This window comes from Nicotiana tabacum, chromosome 5, assembly GCF_000715075.1.
Source record: "Nicotiana tabacum cultivar K326 chromosome 5, ASM71507v2, whole genome shotgun sequence".
NCBI lineage: Eukaryota > Viridiplantae > Streptophyta > Magnoliopsida > Solanales > Solanaceae > Nicotiana > Nicotiana tabacum.
This window is the reverse complement of record NC_134084.1, coordinates 46,280,300-46,293,666: the sequence shown is the minus strand read 5'-3', so window position 1 is coordinate 46,293,666 and position 13,367 is coordinate 46,280,300.

Below are 13,367 nucleotides of genomic sequence, written 5' to 3'. Positions count from 1 at the left end.
CCTTCACATTGGCGCCTCTCATCTTACTAGAGTAGCCTCTCAAATGGTCCACGGGATCTCCATGTCCGTCATACTAATCAAACTTTGGCATCTTAAACCCAACAGGCAGTTGGATGTCAGGAAACAAGCACAATTCTTTGTAAGACAGGCTCATCTGGCTCCCTATCCCTTGCATGTTTCTTAAAGACTGCTCTAAGTTTTTCACCTTCCTGGATATTTCATCTTGCTCTACTATCTTAGCAGACTTTTCAGTTTCACCAGGAGGCTCAAAATGAGGAGCGTAAGAGTGTGGATCTGAGACCTTGAAAGTTGGTTCTAGAGCATAGTGTTGGGCATCGGGGACTTTGAACACAGTCTCTCTAGAGGATCGAGGAAGAGTAGCTGGTTGAGGAGCTACAAAAACATGAGTGATTAAAGAAGCGGGATATGAGGTGGTTTTGGTGGGTTGAGTGTGAAAAGGTTGTGGGGAGATATCATCAGCAGTGGGCATCTGGATTTGTGACAGTGGCAGAATGGTGACAAGGGTGTAGTTAGTGGGAAATAAGGTTGGAGGGCGCCCACTAATCCAGGCTTGGTATATTCCGGCCATCTGTCCTTTCAACCTTAAGACCTCTTCTTTCAACTCAGATTCTGATTCAAAAATATCCTTAGATGGATCAATAACACCCATGTCCAAGTCTTTGCTAGCCATGACTACCTTGCTCTTTGACCTTGTGTTGTATGGATGAGTTACTTTAAGAACCACAAACCAACCACCCTTTTGCTTAATGAAGATAACAAAAAGGAACAAGATGAGGTCATCACGCTAGCATTAGGGCATTTAATAGCTAAAAATATCGCATTGCGTGCAATGCACCTAGCAACAATTAACGGTTCAAGAATATCTTTGAGAATCACAAGGTCACTTGGCATCATCCCAATTTGTTCATTTCAATCTTCTCTTTTCTTTTCTTTTCTAGCAAATGCTTGCTAATTTTCCTTCCTTATTTTTCTAATTATCACTCTTTTCTTTCCTCTCATTTCTCACATCCCATAATTTTATGAGATGTGAGAAACTAGGCAAAATAAACTAGGATTACAACCACAAACCTAGATAACACTAAATGAGTTAGTACGACTAAAGGAACTAGGCAAAATAAAAGGATAGAAGGGTTTAAGTCACAAGACAATATCCGGATTACAACCCTGAAATAACCCGGACAACAGAAATGACAACAAAATAAACCACCAAGACTCCTCCCTGGCTAGCCAAGAAATGAGCGTCTTTCCAACTACCAAGCTCGGCATCTTAGCCACTGAGTTCCACATCAATATTACCAAGACCATACCAATTTAATATTATTAACTTCAGTCAACAAGTTCCCAAGAGGATTCTCATACTCCCTGTCGCCACGCACCATCCATACAAAGTGTGCATCATCATGTGCAGGTAAAGAATTATGCGCGATATTCTGGGTGTCACTGTCCTGGATCACAATTATTCCTTCTCGAATCATTCTTTCTTTTTCCCTTTTCAAAGCACAACAATCTTCAATGCTATGAACTTGGAGATTAGAGTGGTACATGCACCATATAGTAGGATCAAAACCTTTTGCATATGGGTCTGGAGTATAGCCGAGGAGCGGCTCAATCAGGCTAGAATGTTTTAACTTTTCAAACAGGCTTGTGTAGGATTCTTCGATTGGCATGAGACTATTTTTTGCTTGTGTTCCCCTCCATGCCCCAGTTTTCTAGGGTTGTTGGATGCTCAAAAATGTTGTGAAGGTAAAAGTGCACTATGCGGTGCTGGAGCTCGCCATAAGGAGTGGCCCAATGGTTGGACAAATGACGAAATGTTGTTTGGAGGATAATACTGTGGTGGATTATGTAGAGCCTGGGGATAGGTTTGGGGTTGGGGTTGAGGCTGGGTATATTGGTGAGGTGGACCTGTTGGGCCATGTCGTGATCCTGAGAGAGCCATGGCAACATCATCATGTTCCTTCTGACCCAGTAAACTTCCTGTGTCATTTTGAATTGCTTCTGTTGTGTCTTTTAAAGCAGAGTAGCTCATGATCTTGCTCGACTTCCACCCATCATCTACTATTTCTCCCATTTTTACCACATCATTAAAAGGGTTTCCCACACCCGAGATCAAATGCCCAAAGTAAGTTGGCTCTTGAGCTTGAAGAAAGTACTCGACCATTTCGTCTTCTTCCATTAGGGGATTGACTCGGGCAACTTGCTTTCTCCATCTGAGCCCGTATTCCCTAAAACTTTCATTAGGCTACTTTTCCATCTTGGTGAGGGACATGCAATCTGGGCCGATTTCTATATTGTACTGAAAGTGCCGGGCAAAGGCCTAGGCCATATTGTCCTATGTGTACCACCTGCTAGCGTCTTGGCGGATGTACCACTCCAGAGCTTCCCTACTCAGACTCTGACTGAAATACGCCAGCAATAATTTGTCCTTCCCATTGGCGCCTCTCATCTTACTAGAGTAGCCTCTCAAATGGTCCACGGGATCTCCATGTCCGTCATATAAATCAAACTTTGACATCTTAAACCCAATAGGCAGTTGGATATCAGGAAACAAGCACAAGTCTTTGTAAGACACGCTCATCTGGCTCCCTATCCCTTGCATGTTTCTTAAAGACTGCTCTAAGTTTTTCACCTTCCTGGATATCTCATCTTGCTCTACTATCTTAGCAGACTTTTCAGTTTCACCAGGAGGCTCAAAATGAGGAGCGTAAGAGTGTGGATCTGAGACCTTGAAAGTTGGTTCTGGAGCATAGTGTTGGGCATCGGGGACTTTGAACACAGCCTCTCTAGAGGATCGAGGAAGAGTAGCTGGTTGAGGAGCTACAAAAACATGAGTGATTAAAGAAGCGAGATATGAGGTGGTTTTGGTGGGTTGAGTGTGAAAAGGTTGTGGGGAGATATCATCAGCAGTGGGCATCTGGATTTGTGACAGTGGCAGAATGGTGAAAAGGCTTTCAGTGTAGTTAGTGGGAAATAAGGGTGGAGGGCGCCCACTAATCCAGGCTTGGTATATTCCGGCCATCTGTCCTTTCAACCTTAAGACCTCTTCTTTCAACTCAGATTCTGATTCAAAAATATCCTTAGATGGATCAATAACACCCATGTCCAAGTCTTTGCTAGCCATGGCTACCTTGCTCTTTGACATTGTGTTGTATGAATGAGTTACTTTAAGAACCACAAACCAACTACCCTTTTGCTTAATGAAGATAACAAAAAGGAACAAGATGAGGTCATCACGTCAGCATTAAGGCATTTAATAGCTAAAAATATCGCATTGCGTGCAATTCACCTAGCAACAATTAACGGTTCAAGAATGACTTTGAGAATCACAAGGTCACTTGGCATCATCCCAATTTGTTTATTTCAATCTTCTCTTTTCTTTTCTTTTCTAGCAAATGCTTGCTCATTTTCCTTCCTTCTTTTTCTAATTATCACTCTTTTCTTTCCGCTCATTTCTCACATCCCATAATTTTATCTTTTTTTTTTAATTTTAAAAATAATTCGATCGAACCCTATGTAGGTTGTCTATGTATCATGACGCCGCATGAATCAGACCAAGCGTAGTTCTGGAAAAGTAATGGATAAATTAAACGAAAAATAAAAAAATAAAAATCTTTTTGGATTTTTCGTTTACAACTTTTTTTTATTTGGTTTTCAAATATAAAACAGGAAATACGATAACCAGAGACTTGACAAACTCAACTATACTACGACAAACTCTGCCACCAACTAAAAGAATTAGTACTACTGAACATGACTATAAAGTACAAAAAAAACATACTAAAAAACAAAAATCTCCTTAAGCAACTCCTGGATGCAACTGTCCTAACTAAGAGGGTCCTTGGGCGTTTGTCATGCTCAAGCTCTGATAAGTAGATCCACACATGTATGGAAAAAAAATAAGACCAAATAAAGTTAAAGACTTAGCACAATATGTGAGACAATAAAACTTCCTATCGAACACATGCAAGATATGATTGAGGCTATTTTTACAAAATGACTTATGTGGCCAAAAGATGGCTAGAAGTGCAAACTCAACAAAAGTGACCTATAAGAAATGAAAAACAGAATGACTCATTTTGTAGAAATGGCCTATGTGGACAAAAAGACTACTAAGCATGCAAATTCAATGATAGACCTTAAACTGAGAGGACACCTTGTTGTGGACTTAGAACTCTAGGACATGGGTTAATTTAACCACTTTTGCGAAAATGACCCATTTTGCAACAATGGCCGATGTGGCCAAAAGCGGCTAGACATGCAAATTCGACAAGGATGGGCCTTAAAGTAAAGAGATACCTAATTGTGGATTCAAGACTCTTCAGACAATTAAACAAACCACTTTGCGAAAATAGCCATATTTTGCAAAAAAACCGATGTGGACAAAGTGGCTAGACATGCAAGATTTGGGTACAACCCTCGAAGCCAAGAACCTAAGACTCACTAGGAAGACCGGACCCTATGTGGGTTGCCTACATATCCCGTCCCGAAAGACGAGAATCAGGTATGCGTAATTCGGGAAGATTGGATACGGGCGAAAATTAAAAAAAATAATTAATTTGGAGAAAACATATTTTTTGTCTCTTTTTTTTTTGGAAAATGATGTGAAAGTGCAATTTTTTATTTTTGGATTTTTTTTGTCTTTTTCTTAAAAAAACCTGAAAGAAAACATAACAGGGCCCTACTTGTTTTATTTTCACACTTCACCCTCTTTCTCTCTCATTTACCCTCAACCATTATTGGTCCGCCAAATGACCCCTTTTACCCTTGAAGAATGGAACATGTAGCACATAAGATGCATTAGGATGGTCTTTTATTTTTGGGTACACCTGTCCTAGACGGACCCAACCCCTGTGTTGAGTCCCCAGAGTCAAATGCACATGATGCAAACAACGTTCCTACTAGGGATCCAGCATGAGGCTATGTTATTCTAGGTTTAAGACTGGGGTTGTATTCTAGACCTGGCTTACCCAAGCGGACAGCTCGAGCCGAGGTGGGGGCAACGTACCGGGAGCATGAAAGTCTACCTGGTCTTGTTGCTGACCCAAGCCTCGTTCTATTTGGTATGACTTCTAACAAAAAAAGTGGGCCACGCGTAAGTGTACACCATATTTTTAGAAGACTCAGAAGGAAGGCGTAAGAAGACAGTTTAATACAGTTCAAATAATATCAAAGCGGTAAATAAGCGGCAGTTAGCACATTAGGTCCACAAATACAATAATATCAACAAACAATAAAGCCAAGCATAAATCATGTTAACAAGCTCAAATTCTGAACCCTGAACCAGAGATTCTGGGGTTCGATCCCCAGCAGAGTCGCCAGAGTTGTCACACCTCCCTTTTTACCCGAAAGGGGATATAAGGGAGTTTTTCCAATTAAAGAGATAATAATTGAAATGGGATTATTTATTCAAATTCAGAGTCACCACTTGGGATAATTTATGGTGTCCCAAGTCACTGGTTTAAAATCCCGAATCGAGGAAAGTTTGACTCTATTTATGGTCTGCGAACACACAAGACCGGGTAAGGAATTTTGTTAACCCGGAAGAAGGTGTCAGGCATTCCTGAGTTCCGTGGTTTTATCACGATCGCTTTAATCATACTTGGCCTAGTGAAATTGTTTAATTACTCATTTTAGAACCTATGTGCATTTACTTCTTTTAATTAAGAAATTATCCTAAAATGAGTCACACATACGTGTACTCATTTTATTTGGCGCGTAAAAAAAATTTATGTCACGCGTACGTGTACACAATTAATCACGCTTTATTATTATTAAGAAATTTTGGCCGAAGTTGCACGAACGCATACCCTGATTTTGTTTTTAGGATCATAATTATGTCAAGCGAACGTGTCCACAACCATGATGATAGATTAAATCACACCTAAAGCATTTTTAACGAATATTCATTTTTAAACTGTAATCATGTCACGCGAATGTGTACATGATCACGATAATAAATTCAAAACGCGCCTAAAGGTTCGCCTACTCGGAAGTTCAACATACAAATTAGAACCACAATCAGATAACTTCAAGCCTAGAACTTAACAAACTCACTTCTTCTCCTAACACCAAAACAAAAATGTATTTAAACAAAAAAGAAAAACTACAGACCCATTATCAATACCCACCACGTCTACTGAATCCAACAAGCGCAGCTGTAATCACAAGCTGTTCTTCCTTCAGCACAACACTAGGGAATTCATACCCATAAAAGCAAGCAAGTCCATAGTTTCCTTATCAAAGAGTCAATCAAACTGATTCTAACTACAATATGACATGCTTTAGTTATTCAATTGACCAAAAAATCAAATCTGGCTTCAATCAAACGCATTCAAAAAACAATTAGATTCGAAATTACAACAAGAACTCCATTCAATATCAAAACACACAAATCAGAATCGCTAAAATAAGTAAGAATTGAGTTTATTATTTGACCTCATGGAGAGCAAATTTCCGGTGTTTACAGGAAAACTTCGAGAAAGTCCTAATGCTTGCCACAGACCGGATCAGAAATCACGACGGCAACAAAAACCTGAAAACGGATTCGTAGACTCGAATCTCACCAGCAATCTTCGCGCGACCTGAACACAAAATAATTTCGAACTCAAGTGATCTCCATGCATTTGAAACCAAAATCGAAATCAAAGTCAAAGAGAAGAAGCAGAAACTTCTCTGTTTTTTGCATTACAAATCTGGTTGTTCCTTCTCACTCTATTTTTTGCTTCTGTTAGTGTATGTGTGTGTGTCTTTGGAGGTAGAAGAAGTGGCGGTGATAGGGATTAGTGTTGGAGCTCCGGCGACGACTGTTCTTGATTGACAAATATTGGGTGGCGGGGATCGATCTGGTTTTTGAGATTGGGGTCTTCAGTTGTGTAAAGGGGTGAAAGAGATGATGGGCACTGCTCCTCTCTTTTGTCTTAGGGTTCCGCCATTTTAGGTTGAAGATGGATAGGTGTAGGCGGCTGGGTTCTTGTTTTTGTGTGTCTGTTCGCTGCTCAGGATTAGGGTGTGGAGAAGATGGAGATGGAGTCATTTGGTGTGAGGTGAAGGAGCAGCTTCTGGTTTGTTTGGTTGTGTGTGCATGTGTTGTTGTCGCTAATTTTTAGGGTGGGGTTCTGGCAAAGGCTGGTGGGTTAGGTATATTAGTGAGGGTGGTCATTTGTGTATGGCGAAGGGTGGCTGGTTTGGTCAGATATGGGGGTCTCTTGTTTGTGTAAAAGGGGTGAGGAAGATGATGCTTAGGGTGAGGGTGTCATGTGTTCTACGGCTGATTTGTGTTAGGTTCTCTAGGGTTGTTTATTTTGTTAAGAAAAAGAGTCTAGAAGGGTCTCTAGGGTTAGCTTAATGGGTATTGGGTATTGGGATTGGGTTTATGGGCTAAGTCCGAATTGAGTCCTAAAATTGGGCTTTAAGACTCTTAAAATTGTGGTCCAAAACCTTAGTTAACTCTCTTTAATATAAGATGAAAATACTACACAATGCAAAAACTAATTCTAATTAATTAAACTAAACTATATTGAAACATGAAACTATATTTTTGTATTTTCAAGATTATATAAAGATAAAAATAAGGTACTATCTTTGTATTTTTTAATTTTATGAAAGGTACATAAACTAAAAGTAACTAGATAAAATATCAATTAGCTAAATAAAAGAAAATATTTTTGTAATTTTCATTTTTGTGACAAAATAAAATAAAAGAGTCAAAATTAGTTAAAGTAGAGATATTAGACCTAAACTAAATATTTAACACTAAAATGTGTAAAATCTTGGGAAGGGTCAAAAATTACATATCTACACTAAGGTTCACTACTTCTTGCTCACTCTGCTGCAATCGAGCCTTCAATTCAACAGCTTCAGTAGCTCGAGCTTCCATTTATAAGAGGTGAGCAACAATTTGGTCCCTCTTGGCCAAAAGCTGATCCCGCTTGGAGGTAAGTTCCTCCTTATCACGAATCAACCTTTGAAGGCCCTCGAAAGCAAAGAAGTTAGCCTACACAATAAGACAGCAAATTCAAAAACCTACCATAACACAGATAGAAGAAACAACAGAGAAATCAATGACTATACCGCTGTTGTGTTATGCATGACATTGTTCAACAAGCACTCTCCTTAGAGAGCTTGTATCTTTTCCCTATCATTTTCTGAAGCCAAAGGCTTTAGGTAATTTGCAAGTTCCACCGGCAGGGACATCATATGACATCCGGTAGAAATCGAGAGAGTATCCCTCCTCTTCCTTTGAGGATCTTCCGAGGGGGAATCATAACTTTGCCCTAGGTTCCTATGAACTGTGGACTGGGGATAAGGGACGTCATCCTCTCGGGCAACTATGGCCGGTGGAGATGATGTAGCAGTTGTTGGTGACAAAATGCAGTTGGTGAAGAAGGAGAAGAAGTTGATGGAGTTAAAGGATGAGAAGTGGTTGCGGCAAGCATAGTGCTGGTTGTTGGTTTCTCATCAACTGAAGATAGCAGGGACCCGGTACTCAGCCTCAAGGTGACGGGCATGGCGATTGGCATTTAGAAGCGGGATTTGTCATTTTCCACCATAACATACTCCCCCCAAAGTGTCGAGGCATTGTCCTCGGTTGGTGTAACTAACTTAACAGATTGAGTATTCTGTTGAGTTGAGGAAGGTCATCATTTTCTATGTAGAGAATCCCCCTCCTCGTTGGCTTTTCCTTCATCATTGATCAGCATGGTGTCTATGGTGAGCTCGGGCGAGGGAATCATCACCACAAATTTTGGAGATGACTCGGGTATGGCACTTTTTGTCTTTTATTTTTCCCCCGGACGTGGAGGAACGCCTTCTATTTGGTTACTTGTTTTCTGGCCGGGGACTCCGAGATCAGCAGAACTAGCCAAAACGTCCTCTTCTGGGGTGACAACTGAGCCCTGGGGTAGACCTGAATTCAGCAAGAGCAAAAGGTTAATCAACTTCCTTACACGAAAAGTAAAGATGAGATGAGTCAAATTTACCATGATTTTTGGCCTTCCACCTGTATTTAAGGGCTAGTTATTTTCACGTGCAGGTCTCGAGCATAGTGATGTCCAAGATTTTCTGGACACATTGGTCCAAGACTTCAGCCTTAGGTGGTATCCACTGAATTGCTGAAACGGGAAAAAGAAGAGGGATATGGGATGATCTTTAATGAAAGAAAATATAAACGAAGAACTTACGAGTGCTGTTCTATAGTTCTGGAAAGGATGAAGCCGTGGCTGGAATAATGTCGCTGGTGGAAACTACAACAAACCACTCCATCCACCCACAGTCGTTTTCATCATCCATGCTAGTCAACAAAGCCCACGTTTGCTGAAATTCATAATTCTACCGCGGAACATCTTAGGGGAATAAAGGTTCATCAATCGAGCTAGGGAAAACTCCTCCCCCGTCTCATGGCACAGACAAGTGACTGTCCTCCACACAGAAGGACTTACTTGAGCCAAGCATACGTGATAGCGGATGCAGAACTCTTTTGATGATCGAGTCAAGCTCACCTCTCAAAGAAAACTCCCCCAAGGTAATGGGATACATATAGAGATGCGTAAAACCTTTCTTGGGTAAGGTTATCCGTTTCGCTAGGACGGGAGTGATAATGTTTAAATCTTGACAATGACTGTCTTCCTTCACAGTAAGAATACTGGAAGTACAAATGAAAGAAGGGTATACGCTAACGACCCATATACGAGGGTTAGCAGAAGAAAATTTCTCTTCGAAGTCTTTAGTTGTGACAAGACTTCTAGGGATGATTGTGCTCACCATAGGACGAGCAGCCTCATCGGCTTTACCTTTGTTCCTTGAGGAACTAGGATTTTTGGAAGAAGAGGCCATTTTTTATCAGAAAAGGAGAAAAATTATTCTCTCAGAAAGAAGGTTAAAGAAAGCTTGAAGAAAAAGTACGAGTTGAGTAAAGAGAGTTGGAGAGAGGTTGAAGAATTAGTGTAAATGAAAAAGTTTGATGCGTATAAGTAAAGGAATAGACGGCTAAAATCGTGGTCATAATTACCTCGATAACCGGCAAAAGTGATGCTGAATCATGGGATGACGCATGTTCGGCTATTAAATGCAGAGAGATGTGCATCTAATCAACTATCAAAAACTTTTCGGAGGGTGTTAGAGAGTTTCCCTCCAAGAAAGGTATCTTTAGCAACTTCCCGATGACACAAAGTTATGCCACCAAAAAGCAGGGGGACTATCTATATGGAGTAAAATATGTTCATATTTTATGATCGCATAAGAAAGTGACACGTGGAACCAAAAACAGAAGATGGCCAAACCTGAAGGCAATGATCCCGCTTGTCATCGGAGAGAATCATACTTGTAAGGCCCCAAAAAATTTTGCTACGTAATTTAGGATTTCGTGGTGCCAAGTAGGTTAATTATAATGTTTTACATACTATTAACATGATGGATATCAATTGGATTTGGTAAATAAGTATATAAGTCATATAATAAGTAATTTGGGGTCCCAAGAAAGGCCTAAGTCTAAGTCAAATTGGAAAATTACATAATAGTCTAAAATTCCAAATGAGTTCGCACAAGTCCACAGTTTGGACGAGCATATCTAAATATATATAAGGTTTTATGTGATGAACAACCTATCAAATGAAAGGTCTTCGAGTGTAATTTCTAACTCTTCAAACCGTTCCTCATTTGGACATTCCTACACAGAGTTATGATCAAATTACCAAAGGCTGGATTTGCAATCAATTTCGCGATCGCAAAACGACTCTGCGGACCGCATACGCATTGCATAGTGAAGCAGAGTTGGGAAAAAAAATTATGTTGTCGCATGTTGATTATGCTGTTGCATAATATATTATGCTGTCGCATAATAATTATACTGCAAATCTGCTGCCCACATATCGATTATGCTATAGCATAATTGCACCACATAATTGACTTCGAGGGTCATTTTTGAAAATTTTCATATCCGAACCCACTTTGATAAATAAGCTTTGGGGATTCATTTGGGGCTATTTTATACTAAATGTATAGAGAAGTGAGAGAATTTTAGAGAGAGAAGGAGGAAGCCTAACATTATAGCCATTCAATCTTTCATCAATCTTCAAGAATCAAGGAAACCAATCACAAGATCTTCATCTAAGAGGTAAGGTTCTATACACTAGACTTTAATTTCGAGTTTTGGGTATACATGCATGTACAAATTAGGGTTGTGAGAAGATTTTAAAACACAAATAAGTAAAGATTAGGTTGGGGAATGAAGGAAATCTTGTAGAAGAGCTTTGAAATCAAGATGCACAACTAGTGTTAGATAAAATGCTCAAACGAGCTGAAACCATCAATATCTTCCTAATTTGTGTTCGATTTTGTTATGTCTCAAAGTAGATTCGGATTGCTAGAATTTCCGGAATGTTGTAGTAACTTAAGGAAAGCTTGAACAAGATATGATGGCTAAACTTTCTCTCTTAGAATCGAATTCCATAAATGTTTTCATAAGTTCAAGCATGGTAGCTCAAAGTTCATAAATCTTATATTCCGAGTTATTATTCATAAACATGACTATTCTGAAATGAGCCTTATGAATATATACACACACACACACATACACACAAAGTATGAGTTGCATATTAAAATGTTGCGGCTTTGAGTCATATTTCAAATAAAGGCTAGTATGCCAAAACGTGTGAGAAAACTCGATGTGGTTGATACTCCTAATTGCTCTTATGTGTACCAAATGTATTTGATTGATTGCACCTAGTTGTCGGTAATCTATAAAGATGACTTGAAATGAATTAAATGAATTTATGTTGCAAGAATATATGTGCAAGATGTGTCTCAATGCTTTCAATATGCAATTTTATCAAATGAGAATGTGTGAAGAATGTAAAACATGTGCTAAGATGCCTAGACTTCAAATCGAGTTTGATTTGAGATTGTTATGCCGAAATGTGTGAAATCCTCTTTATGTTTACGACCTATAATTGTTCTCGTATGTGCCTATTATCTTGAATTGAAAGGTTTAATGTTGAAAGTGAAAATAATGTGAAACATGGGGGAAAAGTGCTTGAGTTATGAAATGTGGCCTAGTGCCAAGTATGATGCGATATTTGTGGCCCCAAGTGTCGATAAACTGATATATGTGAAATAAATTTGAAATAAGATGATTGATGGAAAATTTAAATGTCTTGAGTGAGACGGCCTAGCCTATCGGGCCGTGATCGGACGCCATGCCGCAAACATGGTGGTATTGTGTTGGAAATTGGACCGGAATTGAAACGAGAATTGAGATTGTGGAAAAATGTCTCCAAGGAGATGATCTAGCCGATCGGGTCTTGATCGAACTCCGTGTAAGATTCACGGTGGAATATGTATATGTATATATTGGCACAGAAATTGTGATTGAAATTGGGAGTTGGTTATGATGTGCATACTGTGAACAAAGGTATTGTGAACGGTGGTAATGTGAATTGTGGTGAATCGGTATTAAATATCTTCTATCCAATAATAGTATTGTCTTCATATCCCAAGTTTCATTTTTTTTACCATATGAACTTCCGTATATTGAAAAATTGTTATAGTTAACTTTGGATGTCATTGATTGCTACTTGTTGTTTACATGATTGTCTTTCCTTATATTGGCATTCTATTTTGAAAAAGGACTTTTAGCCATTCATACTAGTGTTATTCGACGGTGCTAACGTCCCTTTTGCCGAGGGCACTATATCTTTAACTGGATGTAGGTGGTTCTATAGCATGCAGTGTGGTTGCAGCTAGTGACGCATCTTCCTTTCAGCTGACTTGGTGAGCCTCACTTCATTTCGGGGTCCTGTATCGTTGTTCATCATGTATTTTGTATTTTGAGGTATAGCCGGAGCCTTGTTATCGGCATTTTCATATTACTCTTCAGTTGTATTTAGAGGATCCGTAGACAAGTTGTGAGTGGTGTTTGATATTGAAAATTAAATTAGAAGTATTGGTATTTGGCAAATGTGTTTTTCATCATCATAACTATAAAAATTGTAATATTTTGGACATTATGGTTGAAACTGCTAATGGAAATAAAATAAAAGTTGTTAATGAAATATTTACAAAGTATGATTAATGGAGTTCATCTCCTCTTTATTCATGAATTAGTTTGGGTAGAATGAAACATAACAGGCTTTCTCAGTCGGGTTTACTCGGTTGAGCGCCGGTCGCGCTCTTCGATTTTTGGGGCGTGACAATACTCATAAAGACAAAATAAATGCCGTCATCCAGTAGCATTGAATGAAGAATATTTTACAGAATTATATGAATGATCCATTATAGAGAATATGACATTCAGTGCCCACAGTTACATATTCTTCAATAGCCCTCATAATTGTCATTAAAGAGGAGCTTAA